The 27,688-nt window shown below is 49.9% G+C and overlaps 1 protein-coding gene across 2 annotated transcripts in view; it reads left to right on the plus strand.

Moving 5' to 3' along the window:
* The window catches only part of MICAL1 (microtubule associated monooxygenase, calponin and LIM domain containing 1), a 360,133-nt gene that overhangs the window by 239,208 nt on the left and 93,237 nt on the right, over positions 1 to 27,688 (plus strand). The window lies entirely within an intron of this gene.

The raw sequence follows: 27,688 nt of genomic DNA on the forward strand, positions 1-27,688 counted from the left end.
CAAAACACACAGTGCCTGATTGCTTGAAGTACATTAAAAAACGTAGACAGCCCGTTGACATCCCTAATATGGACTGAAAAATGAAGGAGAGTTGGCCTGAGCATCCTAAAACTTGATACGTTGGAAGGGGGACTCAGTCTCCCTGAGTGGGGATCATACTATCTAGCGGAAGAACTGCAGCATGCAGCCAGGTGGTGCGGTGAGGGTACCAACTGGGAGAAATGACTGCGAGCAGGAATCTTGGGCCTGACAGACTTATCCAAGTGCCTGATGGCAGATCTTTGTCAGGACAAACATTGCCCTTGCGTGCTGTAACGTGATGTGAGTATGGAGGATTATGGCTAAGACTGCCATGCACAAACCCTCCTTTTCCAGACAATTGCCATTGTGGTGGTTGCAGCCTTTCCTAAATACTGGAAAGTACATGTCTGTGACTACCTGGAGGAGGGATGCAGCACACTGAGACTTATTTCCCAGAATACTGCATAATGTTTCCATAGGCTCAAAAGAGGTCTGTGGTAGGTCCAGGTCAGTTTTTTGCCAAGATGACTAAGATGGCATGCAAACTTTGGACGTGTTTCCCAGATACCACAGGAATCTCACACACAATATAGGCACAACTAGATATGGGACAACCAGTGTCCTGCCTGCATGTGACCCAAAAGCAAGCAAGACAGACTCAAGGTAGAGTTACCTGCGGGATTGCAGTGAGATGCGGACCGCTCCGTGCCATGGAGGGTTGAGAATGTAATAGAACTTGTATCCTAGTTCAAGGCATGTCTAGCAAGCCTCGCTTTAAAGGTGCTCCTTTTTAGGTCTCGGCTAGCGTAGGCTGCGCACATGCGAAGTCTTGCTGGCAAGATTTAATGACTGAGTAGCGAGGGTAAACCCCGCCCCTCTTCTCCATTGGCTGACCTACTAAACGGCGGCCAACCATTGGAGAAGAGGTCTTAGTGACGTCATTATCTCGCTCTAAGCCCTGTCTTTTTCTGATTGGGGGGCATGTTTTTTTTCGTTTCTTTCTATCCTCTTTCCATTGGCTGGAATGTAAACATTAAGTCATAAACACGCTCGTTGTTTACATTCCAGCCAATGGAGAAGAGGGGAGAAAGAAAAACACGCCCCCAGTCTGCAAAGGACGGGGCTTAGTTCCTTCGCGTTTATCTATTTCTAGCCTCTTCCTAATCCTCGTCGCCTCCTCTCCCCCCACCCCTCTTCTCCTCTCCTGGGCTCTCCCGTCCCGGCCGATGCACTCCCTGGCTTCCGCTGCTGCTGGGCTCTGTGTGTGCCCGCCTTCCGCCGGCTCCTCCTCCCCCCTTCCCCAGCCGAGACAGAGAAGGCTTCCCCCGCTGCCCTCGGTTGCATCACCTGCTCCTTGCACCGGTGCCTCACTCCGGTGCTCAGGGCAGGGTCCCGCACACTCCAGCTGTTCTCGTTCACAGTGACTCTCCGGACCGGGGGTGCAGCGACTGCGCAGGCAATACGGTGTCACCCTCTGAGATTTCCCGCCCGCCCCGCTCTCACCGCTCGCCGACGCCTCTAGGAGAGCACCTGGTAGCTGGGCGATTCCCCACTTCCAGCCGTCGGCAACAGCCGCTCTTTACCTTCACACTCTGCACCGGTTCCAGTACGAGCGTTAGGCCACCATTTTGGGAGCTCTGGCACTCGCCGTAAACTGGAGCGTCCTCTTCTTCAACCCCGGGGGCGCGGTGGCGGTGGCCTGCTACCCCAATCCCCTGGCTGAGCTGCCGGGGAGGTCGCCCATCTTCTAGCCTGGGGTGGTGCAGGGCCCGCCCTGGAGGGACGCCAGACTCGCCTGCGCCCCCGTGAGTACCTTCAGCTATGCAACGCCTGGAGCCTTGGTACAGTGTGTGTCTGCGTGATGAGACTGTCTGTGTGTGTGGACGACAGCATTGTGTGTGTGTGTGGTATAGTTATGCGCTGTGTGTGGTTTTTGAGGTTTGTGAGACTGTTTATTTTTCTCTGTGTGTGATGTATATGTGTGTGCCTGTGCCCTCCTGCGTGGGAGGGTGTGCGTGTATGTGGCATTTGTGGTGCCTCTGTGTGTTGTATTCATGTGCCTGGTGATGTTTCTTTGTATGTTCATGTGTGTGGTGGGTTTCCGTTTGTATCGGAGTGAGGGCCTCTGTATGATGCGTCTGGTGTGCCTTTGTGAGTATATTTCCACGTGTGTGTGTGGAGAATCTAGGTGGCAAACCCTGCCTTGTTGGGAGTGAGTCAAGAAATATGTTCAAATAGTGAGAAGGCTAAACATTCGCATGAGTGTGGGAGATAGACGATTGGGTGAGACTGACTCAAATGTTAAATTGGACCTTAGCAGGTTCAGTTGGGAAGACCATGAGAACAGGTCTGTGAGTGGGGAGGGGGGGCACTCCGAGGAGGGCTGAGCACAGATTGAAAGTGACGAAGGGGTGGAGGGGCCGAGTATACACCTGTGCAGCGTCGGACTGGGACATAAATTAAACTGTGCCACAAAATAAAAGTCACTGCCATTATTGGATTAGATGGATACAATGTGGCACATGTTTGCAAACTGGGTCGGTTGTTAACTTGTTAAAATTCACCGAAAAAGAATTCTACAATGTATAGACGTTTGAGCTTGTAGCGAGCAAGGTTTGTTTCATTATTAGGGAAATCAACAGTAAAAAACAGCAGACCACAAAGCAGGCCCTCAAACAGCCCAAAAACCGGTCCACGCACAGACCCGCCCGTCGGGCAGTGCCTGTTTGCCCTACTGGCCTCCCCGGGACTGCATGACGGGCGAAGAAGGAAGGCTCAACAAGGGGTGCATGGGGGTGAGGTGTACACCGGGTAGGCGAAGAGAGGACACGGCCAGTGTGAAGGGGCGACCGTGGCGTGACTGGACAGAGGTGGGCGTGTGGTGAGAGGCAGTGGGTCCTCAGGGCATGGACGCCAGCGCACCGGCTGGCCTGGTCTGAGGGAAGCAACGGGTGAGCTCTGGGAGCTGGTGGGGGCCTCGAATGACCCATTTGTAAATAAGGAGAGTCCCCCGGTGAGGGGGGCTGCATGGAATAGTCTGTGAGGCCCTGGGGAAAACAGAACCAGGCGCATCCTGAAATCAGAGAGAAATGCTGAGCCTGTTGAGGTAAAGGGGGGAGAGCGGATGAGTGCAGGGGCCTCAGAGTTGTGTCTTAAACACTGCTGTATTTACCGAAGACACGTGCTTGTGCCTCAACCACAAAGGAGGGGCCACTTTCAGTGTCACCCTGTGTGGAGCGTCACACTCTAAATATAGGCACACTGGGCGCTTTCCCAAAGAATCACAAGGTAGGCGCAATAGGGTGGCAGGCTCTGTCTAACCCTTTGCGCAGCCCAGCGCGCCGCACTGAGACCCGAGACTCTCCCACTGGAGTTATGTTATGTTGTGATGTTATGGGTATTTCTATAGTGTGCTGTTGACCCGGGGTGCGCTGCAGCAGGTGTGTGAGGGAAGCAATGGGCACCTCCTCCAGAAGCCAGCTCTGCAGCTTCTGTGAAAGGCAAGGCCCCGGTGGGAATCAGAGAAAAGAAGTGGGCGCTATGTGTGCATGAAGAAATGAAGTGGGCGCTATCTGTCCGAGGACAGTTGATACGCAGCGTGGCCGCCACTCTTTGCTTGCTGAGTTTCACCCAAGGGCCCCATCTGCATCGAGTCCTAAGGCCGCAGTGTCCTCGTGGTAGTTTTTAAACCACCCTCCGCCTCCACCAATCCGATAGTTTGATATCATATATAACATACACGTTTGGTCGTACTGAAAGGCACATTTTAAAACACTTCTGAAGGAGGAAATTGTTCAGTCTCCTGCTGTGTATAACTCTGGAGCAGACACCTGCATTGGGCCCAAATGCCACATGAAGTTTGGTTGCTAAACAATGTGTGGGCGGGGCGCCTTAAATACTGTGAAACCCCGGGGGGTCACGAGGTACCCCTTCTTTGGATGTCGCTTCGTCGGAGCATGTAGTCAGGAGCTGTAGGTTCTAACGATTGCATCCACACGACTGCTTTTTACTGTTTAGTTTAGTTTGCGCGCAGGGAAATTTCTCTTAAAATTGATTCAGAAAATCCGTTGTAATATGTTGACAATGACGCCCCTACTGCAGACTCTCTCTTAAAGCAGGGGCGTAGCTACCAGTAGTGCAGCGGCACCGGGCCCATGGTTACCGGGGGCCTGTCGAGCCCTATTTTTGCTACCAATCAGGGTGGGCCCATTTTTAGGTCTCGGCTAGCGTAGGCTGCGCACATGCGCAGTCTCGCTTGCGAGATGTAATGACTGAGTAGCGCGGGTAAACCCCGCCCCTCTTCTCCATTGGCTGGCCTCCTAAACGGCACCCAGCCATTGGAGAAGAGGTCTTAGTTACGTCATTGTCTCGCTCTAAGCCCCGTCTTTTTCGGATTGGGGATTGGGGGGCGTGTTTTTTAGGTTTGTTCTACCCTCTTCTCCATTGGCTGGAATGGTAAACAACAAGTCAAAAACACGCCCGTTGTTTACACTCCAGCCAATGGAGAAGAGGGGAGAAAGAAAAACACGCCCCCCAGTCTGAAAAGGACGGGCCTTAGTTCCTTCGTGTTTATCTATTTCTAGCCTCTTCCTAATCCTCGTCGCCTCCTCTCCTCCCACCCCTCTTCTCACCTCTCTCTTCACCTCTCTCCTCCTCTCCCGGGCTCTTCCTTCCCGGCCGATGCGCTCCCTGGCTGCCGCTGGGCTCTGTGTGTGCCCGCTTTCTGCCGGCTCCTCCTCCCCTCTTCCCCGGCCGAGACAGAGAAGGCTTCCCCCACTGCCCTCGGTTGCATCCCCTGCTCCTTGCACCGGTGCTGTTCTCGTTCACTGTGACTCTCCAGACCGGGGGTGCAGCGACTGCGCAGGCAATACAGTGTAACCCCCTGGGATTGCCCGCCTGCCCCGCTCTCACCGGTCGCCGACGCCTCTAGGAGAGCAGCTGGTAGCTGGGCGATCCCCCGCTTCCAGCCGTCGGCAACAGCCACTCTTTACCCTCACACTCTGTGCACCGGTTCCAGTACGAGCGTTAGGCCGCCATTTGGTGAGTTCTGGCCCTCGCCGTAAACTGGAGCGTCCTCTTCAATCGGGAGAGCTGGTGTCTGTATTCACTCGCTTCGCGCTGCTGGAAGATCAGCGATAGCGTGTCCCACAGATTTGGCAAAGAATGTGAGCTGGATTATTAACGGATTAAGTCTCCGTCTGACGGAGCTGCACTAAAGCGCAGCCATCTCGTCGTGGGCCCTCTAGCACACCCGGGTAAAAAAAAGTTAATGATAAGTAAAAATAAAAGGGGAGCTGTGTAGTCTCGATACAGGGGCGTACCTCGAGCTTGTGGCGCCCGGGGCTACCCCTCAGATTGCCACCCCTTCGGAGGGGGTGGGGAGGGGGTGTGCTGGGGAAAAAGGACGGTGAGCACCTGAAAGATGTCCGAGTCTCTGAGGAGGGACACGTCGTATTGCTGCTAACAGTTACCTCGATCGTGCAACCCAGACACAGAGAAACTGTCACCTTATGAGTGCGGATTCGACCCCCTTGGCTCAGCCCGACTACCATTTTCAATCCGATTTTTTTTTTTTTTAATCGCTATTCTATTCTTACTCTTTGACCTAGAAATTGCCCTTTTACTGCCTACCCCCTGAGCATCTCGGATATCCCCAAGTTCTTTCCCTGCCCACATTGCCCGTGAATTATTGAAAAACTGATATCAGCTGACAGGAAAACAACTGCAGACTTAATACCCCCACCCTATTGGCTAGATCTGTATTTCTCCTCTTCCTAATAAATATTGCAACCATCGCTAGGTCATTGACATTACTCGATACTCAAAATGCACAACACAGGTGCACTACTTTGATCAGCAATCATCCTAGTCTTTCTCACATGATTAGGCCTAGTGTTGTGCAGTCTCCTGGTCTAAAGTAGAGAACCCTCTAGACAGATAGGATTTTTTTTTTGCGCGAACTAGTGTTTGGCCTGGTCAAATAATATTTTAACAATCCATATGCCTAAAATTCTGGCAAAAAATAAGCATCTGATCAGGCAATTCCCATTGTCGCTACAGCATAATTGATGCACTTTGTGTGGACACTTCTACACCGAAATAGCAGGCAGGCCAGAGTGATTTTTGTTTTACATTATCACCCTTTCGATGTTGACCAGAAGGTTCTTTTTCAAATGTCTACTGGCTGCTCACTGAATGTCACATGGTAAACACCCCTCGTGTCGCAGACAACCCACCATTCTGGATCAAGTCCACCCAACCATAGTCCCCCCATGACCCATCCCTCCCTTCACCTAGTCATTCCAACACTTGGGAAAAAAGCTTACGTGGTCAAGCCATCGTAAGGCCTAGAACCCCCCCCCGCCCCCTCAACCCAAACCCACTAACAGAGCATTGACACCCTAGGGCGTTCTCATCACACACCCCACTCACCCAGCTCTGCGCTTGCCCTGAGACAGCACACCCCGTCTGTAATGAATAGTACCCTCCACTGCACACGAGACAATGGAAATAAAGCGCAGGTGATACAAACGCGACGCCCTGGGGTATATCGTGTGATTAAAAAATAATGTAAATAAGTAAATGACATCAAATATTCATTGGCACTGCTCCCCTCTGTCTCCCTCAGACCTTTGTGCATTAATGCAGTTGCATTGTTTATTCTGCACGCCTCGGCCGGGGAGGCCTGATGCATCCGCCTGCCTCTGATGGTACCCAGGCAGCCCAGGTGCTGCAGGGGGAAGGGGAGGCCCAGGGGCTGGAATACAATATTTGTGGCAAGCAGTAGGTCTAGGAGCACTATTTCTTGAGAGCAATGCGCCTCATCAAAGCCTAATCCGTTTCCAAAGAGAAGACAAACCTGGAATCGATGAGCGCGAGTGGAGGCGAGAAGCAGACCAGGAGTGGACGTCACATGATGGAGTTTAAAAAGTGGCAAAAGACAGGCCTGGCATCCTGCATCACTGAGAGAGAGGGTGGGGGGTGATGACCACACCTCCCGGGCAGGAGCGTGCGCCATCCTGCCTACTATGATTACTTTACTCTACTTCGTGTATGATGAGTGAAAGTGAATACAAAAAGGAGGCCTAGAATGAGATACAAAATCTAACGGGCCGAGGCAGCAGTGTGCAAAACGAGTCTGGGACCTGCTTGCTTGTTGGAAACAGAGTGTGTGTAACTTGGTGCCGTCGTGCACCACAGTGCAATCTAATCATTCATTGTAATTCGGACGGTTCTTACTTATTTCTTACTTTCTCTCAGTCTGTTTCACCTTGAATTACAGTAGCAGGCTGCAGGCAAGTCACTCAGAATGGTGGTTTCCTCTCCACGCACTCCGACTACTCGACAGGGCCAGGGCGAGGGGCGAGCGAGCGTAGGGGGCAGTGAGCGCGTAACGCGTCACACTGCTACGGTGCGGCGAGGGCTGGCCAAAAATGTCCTACAGGGCCGTCATTGGGTGCGCTTGCGCGCGCCGCGCACACTACCACTGATTGACGGCCCTGGAGGACTAGTGTGAGCGAGGCTGGGGAGGGGGGGGCCAACAATGGTTGGGTCCACACAGATTGGTGATGCTGGCTGCATGAGTTGTGATTCGAACCGACGATTTGTTACAGTATTTATTATTGCGCCATGAATCGATCATGAATTGTAGAACTTTTTCATATTCATTCATATGCCATGCATTGCAAATGTCTGTGCCACTGCTAACTTGATTGCTGGGTAACGGTAACGGCCGGGTTTATTATCAAGAACTTAAGTGATCAAACATTCCTGGATCAAAGAAGCGCCCTACAGTCACATAGGCCGCCGCGGGCGCAACGGGCCTCGGCTGCAGTCCAGACAGTCAGTGCCGGCCCGCACGGCCGCGGCCGCCTCATACTAGTCCAAAAGGTGCCGCCTCGTAAAAAGGTGCAGCCTGGGGCGGACCGCCCCTCCGACCACCCCTAGCTACGCGACTGTGTCGATAGCAAGGTGGTTGAACATGAGGAAAAGCAAAAACAAGTCTTCATACTATCAATGTGATAGTAGCTTCAATCCTGCATCGTTCCGGGGGTGTCTGGTGCTTTGCTAAAGTGTGCAAATATAACAGGACTAGCACCCAGTTTAGATTTGCTTAGATAAGTGGTTAGCAAATTAGCGGAGAATTGTGAGAAAACAAAGAGAAAAAACATGGTACTTTAGTTCAGAAGTGTCAATAGTGCCACTGATGAGAATGCCCCTGGACCTTCAATGTTTATCATCCTAGCCTTGGGCTAGAGTTCGTAACTGATTCTAGCTCTCTGTACAGAATCATTTTGAAAGAGCTATTTGAAACAGTTTCAACCCAGGTTGATTGGTGAGTTGCAGGAATGCAATATATAAGGTCTGCTTGGATCAAAATGTATGTTTATATTTTGCATGCAAAATCTGTGTGTTAGGGTGGCATGATCAGTGCAGACTCCAACCTATTTTCAAGCAATGTGCTCCAGAACAATTTCAACTAGTGATAGGTATTTACAAACGTTTGTCCCTATAATCTTATATGGAAACCCTGCGCTGTTTTAAGGCTCTAAAATGTCCTTTAAAGATACTGAAGGGAAAATTCTTAAGCTATCGCTGTACCTTTTTTAGCTCAAGTAGAAGCAATGTGTTTAGAATAGGGGCCTCGTTATCTTAATAGTATTGCTGACAATATAGGTATCAACTTTATTATGAGAATATTAAATGCAAAAGCTAGTGCCATAACTCCATCTTGTGTTGGCGATCTGTTTAAATCCGAGTACATGGAAGCGCTGAGCCCCGCGCGCGGCAGACCATACTTTCACGCATTGACCCCCCCCCCACCTTGAAGGAACCGGCTCTGCGTGCTCAACTGGGCCACACGAGGAGCATACAGGCCCTCCCCACTCCCTGCGCGAAAACCACTCGGAGCCTTCCTCGCACCATCTCGGCCTCTCCAGGATGCACGTCAGCACAGGGCCTCTGCATGCAGCAGCAGAAGCAGCACCCTGGCAATGCACACAGCAAGAGCCTGCCCCTACACAAGCACACAGCAAGAGCCTACACAAGCACACACCAAGAGCCTGCCCTTACACAAGCACACAGCAAGAGCATGGCAACCCACACAGCAAGAGATTGCCCCTACACAAGCACACAGCAAGAGCCTGTGTATGTGTGCGGGGCTCTGTGTGTGTGTGTGTGTGTGTGTGTGTGTGTGTGTGTGTGTGTGTGTGTGTGTGTGTGTGTGTGTGTGTGTGTGTGTGTGTGTGTGTGTGTGTGTGTGTGTGTGTGTGTGTGTGTGTGTGTGTGTGTGAGAGAGAGAGAGAGAGAGAGAGAGAGAGATTTGCGAGAGATTAAGCTATTGGCATTGTAAATGACAATGCCATTTATTTATCTGTTTTCAAAAACAACACATAAATGAAAATGTTGTCATTTACCATGCCAATAGCTCCAACTTTTGCAAAGGCGAGACCGTTTCATTGTAAATGCTTGTTCTTTACTGCACCACACTTCTCTGTTACCGGCCAGATTGAGTAAAATCTACCCGGACAGGTGGAGTGACTGTTCTAGATGGGGAGATGGGGTGGAGCTGATTTTTTGCACACACACTGGAGCTGTTTACAGATATTATCATATTGGGGAGTCCAACGACTAAGTGAGGTGACTGGCAATAAACTAGAAGTGACTGTTAGACACTGCGTCCTACACACATTCCTATCCCTAACTAATGGTAAGATGCAATACCGATTTACCCTTCTCGGATTGGTCTTGTTGAAAGGAGGGTATCTATTTCCCACAGGCCCCACATATCAGGAGTGGACTAAGGATATGGAGGAATCGGGGCAGACGTTAAGCTTGAGAAGGACTGTATTGACTGGCCTGGAATGTTACAGGAATAGGCAGCGCCTTCTGACACAGTTGCCTCAATGAATTGCTCCAACGCATAACCAGTCTGTCACAGATGCCTCACCAGCCTTGATCACCAACTAGCAGGGATTCCACTCAATGTTGTCATTGAAGCCTTTGAGGTTCTTGACTCATCATGCCTCCTCTCCCGCTGTGGGGTGGCAAGTGGAGGGATATGGATGGGTGTACTGGGAGGCCCAAGGCAGGGTAACTATCCCACAGACTGTGGGAACACACGTCCCCACGTTACGTTTGCCTGTAAAGCTGTGATTTGTGACTGTGAGCACTCCACTAGAGAACTTTACATGCTATGTATGATCATATGCCCATATTATTCTTGTGTATTTGTTACACAAAATTAAAATACATGCTTTAAAAATGAAAAGTTAGTTCACAGGAATGTGTTTTGTGCAGGTTTGATGTCCGTGCTAATGTGTGTTTGTGCAGCTGCCCCAAAATGTGTAATAGAATGAACGTGTTGTGTAGTTTTTTTTTTTTATTCTGATAGACTTGTAGCCGCAGATTGCTCAACTTTTGAATATCCTCCAGGCGTAAGACTGGATTAGGACACTTTTCAGCAGTAGCTCTGCACACCAAAATGTGGTGCCTTGCGGCTCTGCCCTGACACTATTCTGCTTTGGAAATGACGTGCAGGGCCTATGTAGGTGCCGCTACCTTGCGCAGTCATCCCTTCCTTTCTTTCCATGCCATTAGATGCGGACTTGGAGCTCCCTCTAGTCTTTCTCAGACATGTATCTCAATAAAGTTCTGCTCTGTGTGCAAGGTCCACTTTCGGTCCAATTCCCAGAGTCGACTGAGCCGCTCCAGAGGTCCGTCTTCATCACACTCCAAGTCCTCAGGTAAGTGTAAGAAACATAAGTCATCGAAGCAGGATTCCGCTCCTTCACGCCACTGTCATTTGCCTGAGCAAGCGCGGGGCTCGATCTCTCTCCTGTAGTCCGCTGACTTCAGAGCCGATCCCGCAGTTGGCTCAATCGAGTTTTTCAGCCAAGAAGCCCCTTAAGATTGAAGAATTCTGCTTAGACATGCACCAGCTCTTTGGATCCGTGCCAACTCACTCTGGTGAGCCTTTGGGACCCAAGGAGCCAAGAGTCCTTCCACCTGGGATACTTCCGGTGGACTTGCCCGCGGCCACAGCTGGACCACATGCATCTATCTTGCCTCCGACTCTCGTTGCCATGGCCACAAGAACACTCTTCTCTTTTTGGACTGATTTGGATGATGACTGTGACCTGGGTGATGAGTTTGCTTATCCCTACCAAGATGACAATAGGTGCAAGGACTTAAGAGGCTAGAGGCCTCGATACCTCCCAGGAGACAGGCCTTTTTTCTCCCCCTGCACTGGCCACAGAGGAATCCATTTCCTACACTAAGGCCATGTGTACGGCCGCCAGGCACCATGGCCCTGTTCTTGGTGACACGGCCTTGCTTTCGTAGCACACATTGTGTCCCACTCCCCTTGATTGAGAATCTAAGCAAGCTTTATGTTGGGATGCTACTCACATGCCGTTTGGAATTCGATGACACAAGTTTTGTCTGGTGTGCCTGAAAACCTTTGCCATGTACTCTCTCAGGCAATCTACAATGGTTGTAATGTTGCCATTAGTTCTGGCTTAAATATAAAACAAATGGTTCCTTGGGTCTCAATTTTGATAACTCAGGAAGGTAAATACATGTTAAACTTGATCATTTACACTATTCATAATTTATTTTACATTCAAAAAGTGCTAAATAGGTGAGAGTGCAGATGGTGCAGTGCTTATAAGTGTAACTGTGAAATCATTCAAATATGATGCATATATACAACATAGGTATTCACAACTTCAGATAAAGTCCAGTATTATTACTGATTCAAGAATAGGTAATTGTTCAATATTGGAAAATCAACACTCCATGGTCGCGGTTTCGACCCACAGGATAGTTTGTGTGGGTCTCCTCAGGACAAAAAGTCAGTTGACAAAGCATCTAGGAGAATGAATCATATACATGTCTATTGACCTCATGGGCATATTGCAGTATCAAAATTCCCCTTTACAAAGATAAACATGTACCTCTCAGCTGTGTATATCCTGTGTCTGTAGAGGTCTCTAAGCAGGCTCACCGGAGGTCCCTTTTTTAATTGAAAATATATATCTCATTTAGTATTACTCTAATCCAATATTTCCTACAAGTGGATAAAACTGCTGATGCATCAATAAGATTCAAATGGCAAGCTATGCACACATAGTATAGGGCCATTCCAATCCATATGCCTGAAGTGCATAATATGTACATAATGATTGCATCAACATCAGGTGAATTACATATATCCCCAGCCAGATATTAGGGGGCACACATGCCACTGGTCCAATTCAATCAAGAAACCGAGGTAGCCAATCGTCAACTGAATCACACTTCCCTCTCTTAGTAGCAGTAACAACACTATGCTAAATCTCCCCTCCCATGGGACCAGTCTCTGCTGTGAGTCCAAGGCACCCAATCCTTAAAATGATCAAATTGCACTCCCATAGTAAAGTGAAACACACTGTGCTAAATCTCCCCGGTCCCCAGTAAGTGTTGTATTTTTAGGTCGAGGACCGAAGGCTGCGCTTGCGCAGTCTCCGGTGGGAGATTTAATGATTTGGAGTATGGGGCTTGAACCCGCCTCTCTCTTCCATTGGCTGGCTCCCTAAACGGAGGCCAACCATTGGATAAGAGGGGCATCACTCAGTTCAAGCCCCTTCTCTTTCGGATTCGGGGGCGTGTTTTTTGCGTTCTTTCGACTGTGACGTCATCCGTCACTCAGAACGCCAAAAACACGCCCCGAATCCGAAATTTTCGGATGTTTGCGGCCGCCATTGTTGCCCGGCCGGCTCCGAGTCTTCCAGTGAGTGCTTGTTTTTTTTTTAATAAGTGTTTCCAGGAAGGGGGCATCCTGCGTCACCCATCCCAAATAGTATCTCCCACCCACCCCCGTGGGTTATTTCGGTTTAATTTCTGCAGAGGTACTTTTCCTAAAATAAAATATAAAAAAGCGGTGATGCAGATCGCACATGCTCCGGCAGGAAACGGCGGATGGCGGCGGAGGGGGCTTCCGCCCAGCGCCTCGGAGCCCAGCTGCAGTCACCGGGAGCTGCACTTTCTGTGTTTTGACACCGGAGAGTCCACGGGCCTGGGGCTGCAAAGCCCGGGCGAGAGGCACCCCTCCGGCCCCCGTGCAGCACCGGACAGCAGGTAAATGTGTGCGAGTGGGGCGTGGGATGCGCCGAGGGGCGTCACCAGTGGGAGCGTGGGCGGCTGTGCGCCTAGGAGCCCCGCAGCCAGGGCAAGCGGCGCTCGCAAGCCACACAGAAGACACCCTAGGGGTAGTTATGCGGCAGGGTCGTCCTTGACTGTCCAACGCCAGCTCGTTTATGTATACCTTGTGGTTTAGGCTAACTCAAAATGCCGCATACAACTCATAAGGTAAAGCAGGTCAGAGAGGAGGTGGCGCTTAGGACGACGGGGGGGGGGGGTTCCCCCAGAGGATCAGAAAAAGTCATTGGGGCTTTTTATATGTATGGAGTTAATTTATGACACACGTGCGTTTCATTGCTGTGACTTTCGGTATGTAGTGGTTACTTCAGTGGTTTCATATACAGCAGGAATACTCTTGCGTGTTTTAGGGGGTGTCAATCAGGCTTCAAAAGGTTTCTCTAGAAGTACATTATGCAGCGGTATGAGTGAGTGTAAGGATACCCGGTGTGTCGGCAGTCAGTCAGTGCTCCACCCTGCCTTTTTAGCGGCCTCGTGACAGCCCGTTGCGCACAGCAAGGCGCAGGCAGGGAATGACAGACGTGGGTCAGTGATTGATGCCTACAGGATGCTTCACGTGCCAGCACGTGACGGGAATGCCACTTCTGCACGGCTGCAGACCCATCCACGCATCGTGTGCTCTCATGGACCCACAAGACGCCCCCACGCAGCCCCAACTAATCCACCAGGGCTTCCACGGGCTGTCTAAACCCCTCTCTATAATTGAGTGTCCCGTTCACGTCTACGTGTCTGTCTGTCGTGTGCCAGCAGCAGATTAACATGCATCATAGGAGTCTTTTTAATTGAAGAAAAAACCAATTGTACACGTGCAACGATCGGGCCAAGGTACGACAGCCATGTCAAATGTGACACAGAATGAAAACAGACCCCCCTTTTAATTGCGGGCGCTCACTACTGTCGTTGGAACTACAAGCACACTCGAAATAACGAGCTGCCTGCCGAAAGGGGCTCTTTTTAAAGATATCATTATTTCGCCTGAGGCTTTCTTCAGCACACCACGGTGAAGAAATACTTAAGGAGAGTTTCTGTGAGAAAATGTCATCCTTCGCACACAGCCCCAACCCCAGCAGAAAGTAACATCTTAAATTGCTCAAATTTGAGGGGAAGAACAGTACGGCAAAATGGGCCCCCTCAAAATCAAATGCCCCATAGAACTATCAACAGTGACTGCCTTTTCTCTCTATTGCTTCTTTCTTTCTTTCTTTCTTTCTTTCTTTCTTTCTTTCTTTCTTTCTTTCTTTCTTTCTTTCTTTCTTTCTTTCTTTCTTTCTTTCTTTCTTTCTTTCTTTCTTTCCTTCTTTCCTTCTTTCCTTCTTTCCTTCTTTCTTTCTTTCCTTCTTTCTTTCCTCTTCACCCCTCCTATCCTTTGCGCGCATCGTTACGCCACCCCGCTCTCCAATCTGTCTTTCTTATTCTCTCTCTCACCTCTGTATGTCTGTTTTTCTCACTCAGTTCCCTCTGGCTCTCTCACATCCTCTCTCTCACTCACTCTCTCTTTTCTCTCGCTGTCGATTCCCTTGTCACCTCTATCTATCGGTGCCTGCACCCATCTCTGTCTAGTGCTCTCTTGCACACACTTGCAGACTCCGTGCCTTTCCAGGTATGAACAGATTTCTGTTTCTAAATGCCTCTCCCACTGTCTCTGCAATTCGGTAGCCCCCTCAAGAATCCCGGGGCTGATCCCATCTCTCAGCACAGCAAAAAAAACGCCACCTCTTTCCCCACTCTGAACCCTCTGTTTGTGTGTGGGGGGGGGGGGCTCTGTCTGTGTGTGTGTGTGGGGCTCTGTGTGTGTGTGTGTGGGGGGGGGCTCTGTGTGTGTGTGGGGCTCTGTGTGTGTGTGGGGGGGGCTCTGTGTGTGTGTGGGGGGGGGCTCTGTGTGTGTGTTTGTGTGTGGGGGCTCTGTGTGGGGGCCTCTGTTTGTGTGGGGCTCTGTGTGGGAGGCTCTGTGTGTGTGTGGCTCTGTGTGTGTGTGTGTCTCTGTGTGGATAGCTTTTTTTGCAGGTGGCTCTTATGTGTGGGTGGCTCTGTCTGTGTGAGGGTGGCTCTATGTGAATGACTCTGTGTGGGTGGCTTTGTGTGGGTGGCTCTATGGGTGTAAATGTAATAGGTCATGCATTTGCGAGCGATTAAGCTATTGGCATTGTAAATGACAATGCCATTTATTTAACGATTAAGCTTGCCGAGACCATTGCATTGTAAATGCTGGTTGCTATTTGGAACGTGGAGTGCTTGTCACAACAGGGAACACTGATCCTTGTGTCATCATAGGGTACAACCTTGAATATACAGATTGGAATGGTGAATTGCCAAAATAACTTGGGACCGGGCTATGATAAGAAGATTGAACTGATTGGGATGTGATTATGAAATGTGACCATATCAGACTTGCACTTTTCCTATATTAAATATGTGAAGAAACTATATTGCTTGGTGATAAAACGCCCTGAAGAATTTCGATGTTTGTACAGAAACACATTGGCTGAGGCTGTAAATGTTCTAATTTGATCTGAAAAAAAGATTTTAGAAGAAAAATAATAAAGAATATACAAGAAACTATTTACATTACACTTTTTTCCTTTTTGGGTGCACCTCTATACTTGTAACTTTAATTTTAATATATAATTTAACTTCATGGGTTATCAAAATTGAGTCTCACTGAACCATTTGTTTTATATTTCAGTGTACCCAGGTTCCGTTGTTTGGGCAGACTGGGGTTTTGGTCCTATGTATTATTTGTTGTGGCTTCGAGTCCGCTGATTCCACCAGCGTTTACATTTGCTGCCATGTGTTGTCTGCAATCGACTGGGTTCCTGGGTGATGCCAAGTCTTCCTTGCTGGACTTGCCCTTTAATGGGACTCGTCTGTTCTGGAGAAAAAGAATTGATACTGGTCTCAAGCACTCTAAGAAGATCACTCTTGATCTCTGGGTCTTTCTGCCTCGCCAGCTGCAACAGTTCCACTGTTCCTTTCACAGCTTGGGCCGAGGCATCCCTTACCTCCAACCCCTACAAGGCAACCCAGCAGTTTCGCATTAGAGGCCAATTTTACTGCCCCCTGTGACCTTACCTCTCAAACCCTTTTAGCGTGCTCTTGAAGGGACCTGGCCAGGTGGTAGGAGGCAGAATCCACTGATTCTTTCTGGGCTGACAAGCAGTCATGTCAGACAGTTGGGTCCTACAGATTGTTTGCAATGGATACACCTTACCCGAAGACCAACTTTCCATTTTCTGCCAGGAAGTGTAAGCCCTTTAGTCCAAAGGGCTGCCGAGAGAGTCCTGGTGCCAGAAGTAGGATATAGTTGTTATTCCCATGATTTTCTTGTGCCCAAAAGTACAGCGGTCTTAGGCCTATTCTAGATCTGCACTCTCCAGAAGGGGAAATTCGAAATGCTAACCCTGGCCCAGGTTTTGTCTGCCCTCAACACTGGAGACTGGATGGTAGTGTCGGGCCTGCAGGAAGAATATTTCCATATGCCTATCCTGCCAACCCATCCCAGGTTGCTTTTTGTGGGGAAAAAAGGTTGCTTTTTGTGCACTTGACTTTTAAACTTTCATTTTGTTAAAACGATACTTTTAATTCATCATTTGTGCTGTGTGAGGGAATTTGAGGGGGGAGGTCTGATGCGAGCATTGGGAAGCTGAGAACATTGTGGTGTCTTTCAACTTTTCTCACTATCGGGGCATCGTTCTTACCGACTCTTGGCCCGATATTGTGCCCATAGTGCACTTCCTCGCTCGACGCTCGGGCAGCTTCTTGGGGTTCTTTGAAGACAGCGGCCATCTTGGACGCGACGCGCATTGTTCGCGGTCAGCGTTCCAGATGATGCACGCTGATCGCCGGTCCCAACCACACCCCTTAAATTGGATGTATACCAGCAAGCCCGTCTGCACCCGTCAGCGCGAAATCAGGGCACAGGGCATGTCACTCTGCCCTAAATGGCCCAAAGTCCTGCGTCCCCAATTTCCTCTCAGCGGAGTGGCTGAAATCGCTGAAGCCCCTTCCCTGCCCATCGCACAGAGGCTGTCCAGGGATTTCACTTGTGGGCACTGCGGGTTTAGATTTACTCCGGAGCGCCGGTCATCAGGTCAGTCTGCTACCTCTCCGACTTGGGGGGCGATTAGTGCGTGCCTAATCAATGCGAGATCTGTGACGAAGCATTTCGTCGACATAGCGGATCTGATTACGGATAACAACTTGGACATATTATTTGTAACAGAGACTTGGCTTGATGCCTGTTCGAACCCCATAGTGGCTTTAGCTACACCGGCAGGATTTAAAGTTCACCGGGACCGTCGCTACATGAGCCGTGACGGAGGCTTAGCCATCTGGTATGGGGAAGACTGGACCTTTCGGAGATAACAAGCTACCCTTTGGGGTGACTGCGAAGCTTTGAACTTTAGCCTTCAACTATCAGCCCAATTTACTCTGGGTGGCTCCTTGATTTATCGGCCCCCTGGACCTACAAGGAACTTTTTGTGGAGATGCTCTGGCAGAGCAGGCTTTACGGTTTTCCAAGTTTGTGCTTCTTGGGGACATTAACATCCACCTCGACCACCCCGAAGAGGGGGACTCCATAGCTTTCATGGACTCCCTCCACTTAGCGAACCTATCTCAAGGGGTTCTGTTCCCCACACACTTGGGGGGGGGGCACATGTTGGACATCATCTGTGCCACTTTCCCCTTGTTAGTGATGAAGCCTCGGCCAGTGATCTGGTCAGACCATTTTCCCATATTTTTTTCTTGGGATTTGGATAACTCTCCCCGGCAGGCAGATGCCGTCGCCCCCCTATCTCCAGGAAGGTGGACCCCGGCCAGCTAAGCGTTTCACTTTCTGCTTCCCGGCCCTCCTTTTCTGGTGGTATGGAGGAGAATGTAACGCAATTTGCCGATTGGATTGCTGGCGCTGTCGCTAATAGGTCGGAGCAGCGTCAGACAAGGCTGTGGCGTGAATCTCCTTCGAAGCCATGGTATACTCCCGTGCTGAAGACTTTGAAGCATGCCTGCAAGGCTGCGGAGAGGGCTTGGCGTCTTGGCGGCTACCATCTCTCTGATAAAATCATCCTCAGAGCTAAACAAAAACTTTATTATGTGGCGATAGGAGAGACCAAAGAGAGAGAGTACTATGCCGCCCGTATTGAGCGTGCAAATAACTCCAAAGAAATTTTTGCAACTGTGCAGAGCTTCCTGTCCCCCAGTGCCCAGGTGGGGACTGCGCCTGCCACGGACTCCTGGTGTAACACCCTGGCGTCATTCTTCAGAGATAAAATAATCTGTATCCAGGAGACTTTTCTGTCCTCTTCCGTCCTCCCGTCCTTTCCGCTGCATCCGCCCAGGGCAAAACCGGTCACCTGTCTCTCGGAATTTGGTCCTATTGACCTTGCTGGTTCCCTCCGAATTCTTAAAACCCTTAAGTCCGGCTCTCCCAACGACCCCTGTGTGGCCCGCTTACTATCTGATGTGGCTGACACCATTAATTCGGAGGTGAATTTTTTGGTCAACAAAAGGCTGCGGGAATCTTGTGTGCCGTCAGCCTGGAAACATGCCCGGATTCTTCCCTTACTCAAAAAAAGTCACTCGATCCACTGGTCCCAGAAAACTATCGTCCTATCTCACTTCTGCCTAGTTTGGCCAAAGTTTGTGAGAAAGCGGTCACTTTCCAACTTACCAACTTTGTGGAGGGGGCTGGCTTGCTTCATCCGGCGCAGTCTGGTTTCCGTACCTCGTATAGCACGAAATCTGCTCTTGTGGAGGTCACGGAATCGATTCGAGATTGTCTTGATGCCGGTGGGAGAGCTGCATTGGTCATGCTTGATCTCTCGGCGGCGTTTGACACGGTGCCTCACGCCATGCTCCTTGATCGCCTATCGGAAATAGGAATCTCTGGGTCGGCTTTGCTTTGGATCAACTCCTTTTTGCGGGGAAGATCGCAGCAGGTTTGGCTCCCGACGTGTGCCTCTGTGCCTATGAGGGTTTCCACTGGGGTTCCGCAGGGGTCATCACTTAGCCCGTTGTTATTTAACATCTATGTGACTCCACTGATTTCTTTGGCGGAGTCGCTGGGGGCTAAGGTGATGGCCTACGCCGACGATACCCAGTTGTTGTTTACCTGGAGCAAGGAGGAGGACTTGGTAAAGAGACCCCATCAGTGCTTGTCATCGGTCTTTCATTGGTTGGCTAATGCGCAGCTTAAATGTAATGAGGGAAAGTCCGAAGTACTGTTGTTCGGCTCTTTTGCTTCGGATTTCAGAGGGAGATTCTGGCCTCCTGGTTTTCCTTGCCCGCCTGAGAATAAGGGCTTCGCCAAAAACCTTGCCATCTGGTTCGATGAGAATCTGAATTTTGTGACGCATGTAAAAAAATTGGCTGGCACCTGCTTTGGTGTGCTGAAAAGTTTGAGAAAGTGCCTGCCCTTTTTGCCGAGCTCCGCCAGAGAGATGGTCCTTCGGGCATTGATTCTTTCTCGCTTGGTTTCCTTGTAAAGAAACTACATGTGGTCCAAAACTCGGCTGCGAGACTTCTAGGGGGGCTGTCATCTAGGCACAGTGCCCGGGCTCTCCTTAGGTCTTTACACTGGCTTCCTGTTGAAACCCGCCTGAAATTTAAGATGTTCTCTATCGTGCAACGGGCCCTTTACGGTCTTGGCCCGAGTTATTTGCAGAAGAGACTTACCTTTTACACTCCAGTGAGGCAGCTGCGTTCATCTTCGCAACTGCTGATGAAGACTCCGAAATTTAAACGCCAGCGACTGGGAGGGAACTCCTTTGTGCGCAAAGCCTCTCTGGCATGGAATGCGCTGCCCTTGGCTTTGAGAGCCACTCAGTACCCCTGTTTGTTTAGGAAAGCTCTAAAAACCCTTCTGTTTTAATTGGTAATTGTACATCTTCTGCCTTGTTTTTCTGTAAGCGCCGGGACACTTCCGAGAAGCTGTGCGCTGTACAAATTAAAATAACATAACATAACATTGTCCCTACCTACGGTTCATGGTGGGAGAGGAGTATTTTCAGTTCGTTGTGCTCATCTTTGGTCTCTCCAGCACCCCTCGGGTATTCATGAAAGTGATGGCAGTGGTGGCATTACACACTAGGAGATCAAGAGTGCCAGTCTTCCCCTGACTTGACCACTGGCTGTTGAACCACTGGTGGTTGCCCCATGTAGTCGTCGACCACCTTGCCTTAATTATTCTCAGACACACCACTTCATCTGAGCCCTTCGTAACATGGTTCGGTTTTGCGCATTTCCCCTGGAAAAGAGTGTCCAGGACATTCAGGCTATGATCCCAATCATTCAGCCTTGGTTCTGGATTTCAGTGAGGATGAATCTGAGGCTGCTGGTACTGTTGGCCTCCCGCATCCTGCTTTTCGAGCACACCACAGGTGGTGTATGCGAGCTCTGTCGTGAGGTCTGATGCCTAATGGGCATAACATCAAAGTTCCTGACCACATTCAGATTTCTGAGGAGACTGCACAACATCTGCAGTGGTGGTTGCTCGACCATGATTCGGGCTGTGTCAAACCGCTCTCCCTTCCCTATCCACAGCAGACCGTGGTGACTGATGCAGCACTTCTGTGTTGGGGCGTACACCTGGGAGCGATCAGAGGTCTCTGGTGGAGTCCCTCCTCCGCATCAAAGTTCTAGAACAGAGGGCCATCCACTTGAAGTTGAAGCCTTTCTTATGTACAACAAGGGGAGGCTGGGAAAGGTGCTATTGGACAACACCAGCACCATCTGGTACTGCAACGGTTGGGTGGGGGGTCACAGACCCTGGGCCAGGAACCTTTTTCCTTTTGAAATGGCTGAACCCCCAAGATATTTTCCTGCTGGTGATCCTCTTGGCAGAATCTTTGGATGCCAGGGCGGACAAGCTCAGCTGTTGATGCCTAGCAGATCACGAATGGTAACTACACCCAGAGATGGTGTAAGGTCTCTTCCTTGAACTGGGAGAACCTTGGGTTGATTTTTTTTGTCACTGTCAAGAACGTGCAATATCAGCTCTTCTGCACGTGGAATTTCCAAGGCGTCTCTCGCTCAGACTCGTTCTGCCTCTAGTGGAACTCTGGACTCCTGTGTACCTTTCTGGAAATACTACTTCTGCCCTGAATTCTGAAGAAGACAGACCAGGCCTAAGTCTTCCTAGTGGCTCTGGATTTGGCACGGGTAGTATGGTATCCAGAACTCTTGGGCTTTAGCATATGTTCTCCGATTAGGCTGCCCCTCTGGGAAGACATGCTGGAACATCAACCGGGCAGGGTTCTGCACCCCGTCCTTCGTAGGCTCGACCTTCATGCTTAGAGATTGAATGGTGACAGCTCTACATCTTCAAACTGCCTCTGGAGGTAGTTGACATCATCTTAGCAGCCAGGCGTTCCTTAATGATAACTGTATACGGCTGTTGTTAGGACACATTAGTAGCTCGGTGTGGTACATGCCAGATTAACCTCCTCCAGGCCAAGTTATCGATGTTCTGTTATTTGCTCTGTCTCTAGCCCGGCATGGCTTTGCTTTGGGCACAATCGAGGGTTATCTTTCGACACTTTTGGCTTCTCATGGTTTCCAGATCAGCCCTAGTTGTTTAAGTTACCAGTTGTGATAGGATTTTTTATTAAGGGCTGTAACACGTTTTCAACTTCTCCTTTTGCCCCAATGGCATCAGCAGCTCCTTATCACTGCGTTGAGGGTGCATCCCCTGCCTCCTGTGAGGTCCCTGTGCATTTTTTCATTTTGGCAGTGTTTGTGAAAGCACAAGTTTTGTTTTCATGGGCACTGCCGATGAGCAGGTCAGCCTTCTCTCTCTTGTCTCCAGGCTCGTGATGACAGGTGGAGGAGCAGGGGACTGAGGGGGTTGAAGCACCATGAGCTGGGTGTCAGGATGTGCATAGTTCAACTACGATTACCTCACACAGACACACATCCATTTTATTTAGCAGAGACACTGCGCATGCCTCAGGCCTCACAGTACATCTGCTAAAATGTGGCTGTCAAGGACGCACGTCAGTGCATCCCTCAAGCCAATGAAAAGCCACACAGAGCAGCAGGGGCAGGCTCCCCAGCACAGCTTCTTTTAGGCCTGTACTTCTAAACCTATCCTATCAAGAAGCAGGGAAGGGGATTGAGGTGAGTGTTTCCCTTTTCAAACCTGCCCTTGCTGCTCCGTCTGGCTCTTCATTGGGAATCATGGCTTGTTGGTTCCGGCCCTAAGCACCAGGTTCCTGCAGTGCTGCTGCCATGGAGCCTCTGAGTTGCCAACTAAGTTAGCAAGGTATATAAAACATTTGTATTACTCTATAGATGTCTGTATGAGTGTGTTTGAGAGTGAAAGTGAGCGAGAATCCGATTTTGAGTGTGTATGAATAAGTGAAAGGGAGTATGAGGGAGAGAGTGAATGAGTGTGTTAGAACAAGTGTTTGTTTAGAAGTTGTGAAAAGGAGTGGAAGTGAGCCAGTAGTATAGCTATCAATGGTGCAGCATGTGCAGTTGCACCAGGGCCTAGAGTCCGTGAGTGTGTGTGTGCAAGTACGTTAGTAAGTGAGAACCAGTGAGAGGGAGTAGGTTTTTGTGTGAGTAACAGTAAGTTGGAGCAAATATGAGTGAGAATGGGTTAGTGTAAGTGAGGATAAAGAGAGTAAATGGTAGAGGGAGAGAGTATAAGTGAGGCAAATTTTGAAAACAAATTAGGTTGGCTCCAGGGCGGTATTACACCACACCACTTTCAAGTATCACCAGCCGCCACTGCACAATAAGGCCTTAATCTAGTCCTGATTTATCTGGTATGCACTCAGTTCAAGCCATTTCACAGCTGTCCTTTACGTCTCCTTACTCTCAAGGCTGTGTTCCTCATTGTCTCCACGGTGAGGGAGTGAGCTTCATGCTCCTTGTGTCAGCCCACCATACACTTCTTTCTTCCCAGGAATGTGGTGTTGCGGATGTGGGCATCCTTCCTGCTTTCAGTAGGTTCCATGTCGGTCAAACCATCACCCTGCTGACGTTCTATGCTCCGCCTCACCCCTCTAAGGAAGGGGAGACACTTCATACCTAGGACCCCAACAAAGCACACCACTTTTACAGACCTAGACGTCCAGGTGGACGATCAGCTCTTTGTGGGGTTTTCTGGAGTAAAAAATTACCCATCAGTGCAGAAGAGAACCATCTTCTGTTGGATCGTGCTGTGCATTAAGATATGCTGTGCTTTGGCCAAGAAGTAGCCGCCTTTGGAATGACTGTGTGCTCGTTCTACCAGGACCAAAGCTACTTCCACTGTGTTGGCACAAGGAGTTCATTTGACAGACCACTATATGGACATGCCGCCATATGTTTTAGTAAGCATTATTGCCTGGACAATCCGGTTTACCGGGAGGGGCATTTTACCGCTTGATCCTGCAGAACTTTCTGGTTTGAGTTCATTCACAGACTCTCCTACGAATTGGTATTGTTTTAATATCTATTTAAAAGTTGAGGAATCTGCAGCTAGCAGTCTCTGTCAGAAGAACAAATTACTTACCTTTGGTAATGCTCCTTCTGGTTGAGACTCTAAACAGCCACACATTCCTCACTGGCCCTCCTTTTCTTCCCGTTCTGTGATTGGATTCTTTCTATTAATAAGATCCCAAGTCTAGAAATCGGCACACGGTCTACCAATTTTGGGCTCTCGGTCTGGAGGAATGGACATTCTCTAAAGCAACTGACGTCAGTGCGCAGGAGTGGTGCTATTATAGGCTCAGCACATCATTTCCAGAGCAAAACGTCATTAGTGTAGAGCCACAAGGCACCACCTTCCGGCACGCCGAGGTACTACTGAAAAGTGACGCCTGGAGAATATTCAAAAGTGGGGTACCTACAGCTATATAGCCTCTACCAAAAAGGGCATTTATATAAATAAGTAGCTTGTTAATTTCTGCCAGCGAGTCGTGGTCAGGTGTTTTGAGTTCTGTCTCTGGTAGTCTTTGTGCATCTGATGTTATGCTTTTCTGCTGCAGAGTTTTTGTTCACCTGCTTTTTCATTTTGATGAGTTTTTGTATTGGCATTTTTATGATTATGCTGATGACTCCTGATACAGATGTATTGATGTCTCTGCAGGTGAGTATTTTACAGGTTACGCGTATGTTTATCAGTGCATGCTAACTGGTGTTATTGACCGTGTTTTGATGCAGGCCATTGATCGTTTGTGCTGGTCTTTAATTTTTGAGTATCTTGCTGGTAGACGTCTCCCTTGTAATGTAGTCAATGATGAGAGCAGGTGATGGTATGAAGCTGAATACAGCTGGCCAATTAATTAACAGCTGATCTCTTAAGGACAGTGGAAATACATTGAGAAATAGAGTCCATTCGCATGTGTTAATTTGGTGGGTGGCAGGATAAAGACTCAACAAAGGGATTCATTTCAGGAGTCTCAGGATAAAGAAATCTAACCAAAAGTATAAACAGGGACAAAAGTGGACTGATGATCTTGATGATTTTGTCAGTCGATACTTTCTTATAATTGGGAACAACCAGTAATCAAATTAGAAAGCAGGAGGGAGACGACAAAGTGACCAATAACAGGAGATTGGTCAGCCATGGAGCAAGGTGAATATCATTGATCGCCTTTAATGAGGTTCCAAAAGAGAGTGTACCTTCGGATTTGTATTTCCCAGAAACACAATAATGAAGTTGCAAACCTTTGATAAGTGTCATTTTCCTGAAGAAGGCCGCCTGTGTTACAATTATTAGGTCGAGGACCGAAGGCTGCGCTTGCGCAGTCTCCGGGAGGAGATTTAATGTTTTGGAGTATGGGGGCTTGAACCCGCCTCTCTCCTCCATTGGCTGGCTTCCTAAACGGAGGCCAGCCATTGGAGGAGAGGGGAGTCACTCCAATAAAGCCCCGTCTCTTTCGGATACGGGGGCGTGTTTTTGGCGTTCTTTCGCCCTGTGACGACATCCGTCACTCAGAACGCCAAAACACGCCCCCGATTCCGACATTTTCGGAGTTGCGGCCGCCATTTTGATGCTCCGGCCTTCCCAGACAATCATGGAAAGCATCCCAGGGGAGCAAGGCAGTCACTGGGGGCATGGGGCTCCACACTGCTGCAACCACGTTCTACATGCAGCCTCCCAGCACCATAGGCAATCAGACCCCCAAGTGGTCTCCTCGCAGCCTCGAGATGCGGCCTGCCAGAAGTCATGCAGGCTGCCACCACCGCGGCCTCGCGTCACTCACTCCACCAGCCCGTGAGGTCCCGTCAGTTGCTACCTCCTGCACGTCGTCAATTACACCGCAGGAGGGGCCGTTCTGTCATCGCCGTTGGACGGCTAGACTCACCGCGATCTCCTGGGCTCTTCTGTTTTCCCCCGATGTGTGCCTCCCTAGCGCCACCAGGAGGTCCCCGGCACACTGGGTCCAGGAGTCCGGTAAGGCCGCCACAGCTCTCTGCCCAGAAAGAGGCCTGCCCGCGGAGACTTTCCGTCAGCCACAGCTGCCTGGCGCCTCCTGTCCGCGTTCTTTTGTTCCCCCTCCTGGGATCAAGGTTCGGTTTCTGCTACTCGACTGGACACCCCAGTGTCATGGGCCTCCACCACTGTCCTGCAGGCACCTCTGCTCAAAGACGAGAGACGCCCGCCATTACGTGCCTCAGGATTCCCCCGGGTTCCTCTCGGCCTGCACCGCCGTCCCGTCACAGCAGGCTGTTTTCTCCGTGCACAGACAAGGTAGGGGAGGTTACTGCTGTTTGCATGCATTATGACTCACCGCAATCTCCTGGGCTCTTCTGTTTTCCCCCGATGTGCGCCTCCCTAGCGCCACCAGGAGGTCCCCGGCACACTGGGACCAGGAGTCCGGTAAGGCCGCCACAGCTCTCTACCCAGACCCTCCACCGAGCCTGAAGACTGAGCCACAGGTCACTACAGTATAGAGGCCTAAGTAGTACAGGATGGCAGGGGCATATGTACAGACTGGCAGGTGTATGGCTTGACTTCAGTACAGTATCTCGAGGATTAAGCACAGGACGGTAGGTGTTGAAGTACAGTAGGTTGGGTTTCAGTACACTGTACGGAGGCTCAAGTAGAGGTCAGGATGTCAGTTGTTCATGTGCTGTATGGCTGGGTTTCAGTACAGTGTACGGGGGCTGAAGTAGAGGATGTTGGATGTTCATGTGCAGTCCAGTATGGTTGGGTTTCAGTGTAAGGAGTCTTGAGTACAGAATGTCATGTGTTCGAGTGCAGTAGGGGGTTCTCTACCTCTGGTTTGAATGCATCTGGCATGGGAGTGCAGTGCGTTAGGGTGATAAGTGCAGTTTCTAAGGACAGACACAGGTTGAGTGCCGGGGGTGCCCTCCATGCCCACCCATGGCTTGTGCAGTGCCCTGGTGCCATTGAATCTCCGGCTTTGCTCTGTCACGCCGCCCTGCGCTGGCACCCCGGGGCAGCACGCTACCCTGTCCCTGTTCTTGAAGGTGCCCCTTCCTGAGCCCCACCCCAGACCTGGTGGGCACCCAGTGCTGCGGGTCTGCAGAGCCCCCCTCGCAGTCGATGGGTGTTTCTCCCCATTAATCACTCCGTACACTACAGCATCCGTATGAAAAGGTTAATTTCCCGCCCAAAGCTGGTGATAGGCGGTGATTTAGTGTCTGGGGACAAACCTGCCTCAGTCAGCAGCATCGGGGGCTGGGCTGGTTGGCGCACCTCGGGAGCTCGTGGCAGAACTCCTGGGGGGTGGGGGCTGACCCGAGCAGAAATCCCATTAGCCACAGTGATGGACAGCGGGGCCTGCTCAGATAATAAACTCAATTAAAAATTGATTTCTTTCAGTCTGCTACCGATTTATAATAAAATACATATTCAGGCCTTTCTCCGCGAATTCCATCCCATCCATCCATCCCCATTAAGCCATGATAGGGGTTGACAAAAGGGACCAGGGAGCGCGCGGCGACATTGTCATCTGTTGGACGGCTCGGAATAATTACAGATTTGGAGATATTTTCTTGTTTGTTCTTTTCTTTTAATTCAAAGTGTCAGCGCAGAAATTGGCGTTTTTAGTTACCGCTTTTACTGTGCGTTGTGGGGGTCGAGGGAGAGAGACTTTTGCCACTCCTCGAGTTAAAGGGCTGAGATGGTTGCATTTTGGTGCAAGCCATGCATCAATCAGCTCTGCTAGGGTTTCATTTTCCTGCATGTATATGTTGGTGTTTTCACTGAATGTTCAGAGAATGAAGTATCTATGGGTTTGACAGGCGTCTTCCGCTCGAACCGTATTACAATCCGCTGTAGAGGGTTTGCTTTTTATGAAGAATCCAGGGCTTTAAGTGGGATGAAAAAACAGTGGGTTCTCTCAAAGGGGGAATGGCCAATGTATGTCTTCCTTACCCCAGCTGTGTAATGCGCTAGTATTGGAGGGAGGTGTTTGTGTCTTGCATTTCTCCTAGTATGTGTGTATATGTGGCTGTATAAGAGGGTGCTGTGAGCTTCCCTGCCCACTGGTGTGTGTTTGTGTACAGT

This window comes from Lissotriton helveticus, chromosome 5_1, assembly GCF_964261635.1.
Source record: "Lissotriton helveticus chromosome 5_1, aLisHel1.1, whole genome shotgun sequence".
Taxonomy (NCBI): Eukaryota; Metazoa; Chordata; class Amphibia; order Caudata; family Salamandridae; genus Lissotriton; species Lissotriton helveticus.